Genomic DNA, 3,835 nt, shown 5'->3' on the forward strand with positions numbered 1-3,835 from the left:
GCACATTGTTGCTAGTCAAGCTGGCATGGTCCTGCACACCTGCCTCCCAAGACATGGAAGAAATCCAGACTGCCTATTGTTTGTCCTTGGGAGGACACCTACAGATTGCTTCTCGTTTCAATTTCCTGACCAAGAAGTCTGACCAAAATTCCTATGGCTGGTCTGATCATCCCAACTCACAACTGGAAAAGAGGCCCTGAATTTCTTGTCATCACTCTGGGCAGACTGGGGATTGGATGGACTAAAACAGAAGAAAACCGTATAGCTCTACTGCAGGGATGGGCTTGAGAAGTCTGACCGATGAGCTGATGATATATGAGGCCTTTCAATAGGTGCGTGGAAATTGGAATTAAAAGGAAAGTTTATTTTGGTTCAAAAAAATGTTGAAGTCCATGTATACAAGGGATCTTCAAAAACTTCATGGGAAACAAATATGAAAATGAAACAGCCGGCGCCGTGGCTTAACAGGCTAATTCTCCACCTTGCAGCGCCGGCACACCGGGTTCTAGTCCCGGTTGGGGCACCGGATTCTATCCCGGTTGCCCCTCTTCCAGGCCAGCTCTCTGCTATGGCCCAGGAAGGCAGTGGAGGATGGCCCAAGTCCTTGGGGCCTGCACCCACATGGAAGACCAGGAGAAGCACCTGGCTCCTTCCTGGCTTCGATCAGCGAGATGCGCCGGCCGCAGCGGCCATTGGAGGGTGAACCAACGGCAAAAAGGAAGACCCTTCTCTCTGTCTCTCTCTCGCTGTCCACTCTGCCTGTCAAAAAAAAAAAAAAAAAAAACTATGCATGGATTTCAGCATTTTTGTATCAAAGTAAAGTTACCTTTTAATATAATTTTCCATCTATCATTTTGAAATACCCTCATACAAAAAGCACGATAATCACAGGTGTCATTCCAGAGAGGATGAGTGCCAGGGCAGGGGCTGATCTCCAGGAATGAGGGATCAAGGTGTCTGTCACAAACAAAGGACAACAGGCTCCCTGTCATGCCACTGTCCCACACCAAGGCCAAGTGAGGCCCTAAAAGGAATACAACATCCTCTGTGGCCTTGGGGGCCCCAGTACCACAGTGCTTTGGCTTTTGGCCCCTGCTCCTTTCAGATACCTGCACAGTCTTTTGTACCGAAAGAGGGACTTGGGTTCAAAGGCTTCTCACAGAAAAGCTTGCTCCTCTACCCAGCCCCCTAGAATCACCCAATACAAAGGACTTCTTCACCTGTTTCCTCCAGACCAGCACTTCACCATTAAGAGCGTAGGTATCAAAAAAACTAAAGATTTATCTGCCCTGTGCAGTACCCCAAAAAGAACACTACACAAAAAGACAAAGGACAGGTCAAGTCCTCAATGGACTGCCTTGATATAGGCACAAGTCTAGCACTCAAGACTTGGGTACTAAGTCCAAGGATAATTTAAGTGTTTCTTCTCTGATGCATGCAAAGTTTTTCCCCACCAGATGATGAAAGTGATTTTACTCACTATGGAACACCTGAAAAGTTCAAGAACAAAGACAGAGGGTAGGAGAGGATTCAAATCTCACTACCCAGAAGCCAATCATTAATATTTTGGCATATTCATTTTTTGTTTCATACCTTTTGTTATTTCTTTTGAAATCAGGATGATGGTGATTTAACAGCTGAAGACTGAAGCCCTCTGGAGGTGTCTTCGCCCACACATCCGATGGTTTGGCTGGAACACTGGCTGGGTTGAGCCAGATACCTGCACATGGTCTCTGCATGAGGTCTCTCCACATGGGCAAGTTTGAGCTTCCTCAAACGGGCTGGTAGTTGGGATCTAAGAGAAGCCATCCCAAGAAGGCAAAGAGCAAGTTATTTCTGATCAAGGCTCAGAAATCAGAGCAACATGTAGCACCGTGCTACATTGGTCAATGCTGCCACTCAGTTTGCACAGGTTCAAGTCATGGAGTTTCTAGAAGAGCTTATAGACAGGAGATTTTGTTGAATCCATCTTGGGAAAACACATCTGCCATGTTTTTTTTTTATAATTCATGCACAAAGAGTAATACATGAATAGTTTATAATTCTGTTGTGTCTCCCTGTCCAAAGGTAACCACTCTCCTGGTTTGTCTGACTCATGCTCTTGTTTTTTAATATGTAATTTTGCCACTTCAGGTTTGTCCCTAATTAGTATATTGTTTAGAGTTTCCTGCTTGCAAAATTTCTAAAAATTGAATCATAAAAAGATAGTCTTGGGGCATACCCAATGGATAAAGGAAGAACAGAGGCAGGATAGTCTCAATAAACACTCCACTTAGGAAGGAAAAACAGGAGATATAGTAGTTACCGGTCTATGGAAATCTTGAAATTGCACTGGGCTCACATTACAAGGAACCCCTATCCTGACAGTAGGGAGTGTTCCTTGATTAGCTTCAGGCCATTGTCCTTCATGGCTGCTTTTTATGTTTTAATTTATTTTTTATTTATGTAAAGAGGACAGAAAGAGAATCTTCCAAACTCTGGTTCAGTCCCCATATGGCCACATTGGCTATGCACCATGCCCAAAGCCAGAAGCCTAGAGCTTTTTCCAGGTCACCCGATGTTGGTGCATGGGCCCAAGCACTTGGGCCATCCTCCAATGCTTTCCCAGACACGTCAGCAGGGTCTCAAGCTGGCACCCATATGGGATGCCGGCATCACAGGCGGAGCCTTAGCCTGCTAAGCCACGATGTCGGCCCCCTTCATGGCTCTTCACTCAGCCATGGGGAAGGTCCTTCCTTTTCTATTTTCTCCCAATGAGAAAGTAATTAATCCTTCCTGAGGAGTTAGGGGATTTTTCCACTTGCTTCCTGAATATTAAAAGTATTCACTGGGGCTGGCATTATAGGGGGCAAAGCCACTGCCTGCAGAGCCAGCATCCCATATGGGTACCCGTTTGCATCCACTTGGGGAGAGAACCAGAGGATGGAAGATCTCTCTGTCTCTACCTAATTCTGCCTTTCAAATAAATAAAATAAAATGTTAACAAACAAAAATTCATTGACTCTTTAGATGAGAGTCCCTCACTACTGCAGAACTCACCCCACTGCTCACCCCACTGAAGACAAACTTGGCCATGTGGGACTTTTTTGGCCAATGGAATGTGAGCACAAATGGAATATGTTTCTTCCAAGTAAAAGCTTTATGTACAGTGACCAGCTGTCTCAGTTCTCCCAGTTGATTTTAACATTGAAGTTTAGCTCCCAGGAGGGCCTCAGTCCTGGGTAAATTGGAATAGTTGGTCACCCTAGCTTTAAGAGTCATTATGTGCCCAACCATTTTCATTTTTCCTTTTCCATAGGACCAAGGGACCAAGAAAGTCCTATTTGCATTGTAGGCTAAATGGGGTTTAAAAATCCCTATTCCAGGCTCTTGCCTCTTACCTAGAGAGGCATTTTAAGAACAGGCACAAATACAACTTCCAAAATGATAAAGTTTGTTAAAAAGGTGAGGAAGTCACACACACACACACACACACACGCCATATCAGGAATAGAGTGGGCAGGGAAGAGAAAAGATAGGAAAGTGAGAGGCAAGAGGAGAGCGGGGAGTCTAGAGAGGGGAGAGGAGATAGAGAAGAAAGAGGAGAGGGGAGACGGGAGATGGGACAGAAGAGGAGAGGGAGAGAACTTCAGTACCCTGCTCCTCCATGTCTGTGAGAACAGGCCCCTCCTGGATGCCAGCATCTTAGGAGTTTGGAAAAGGGCGTGGTTACATGGTAACCCACCCCCCAGGTCAGGAGTGGTACATCCTGCTGAGGGGATCATATGATTGACAGGTGGGAATATAGTATTATATGGGGAGGGAGAGGTGTGGCTTCCAGCTCTAATCTAGCTAT

This window comes from Lepus europaeus, chromosome 11, assembly GCF_033115175.1.
Source record: "Lepus europaeus isolate LE1 chromosome 11, mLepTim1.pri, whole genome shotgun sequence".
Taxonomy (NCBI): domain Eukaryota; kingdom Metazoa; phylum Chordata; class Mammalia; order Lagomorpha; family Leporidae; genus Lepus; species Lepus europaeus.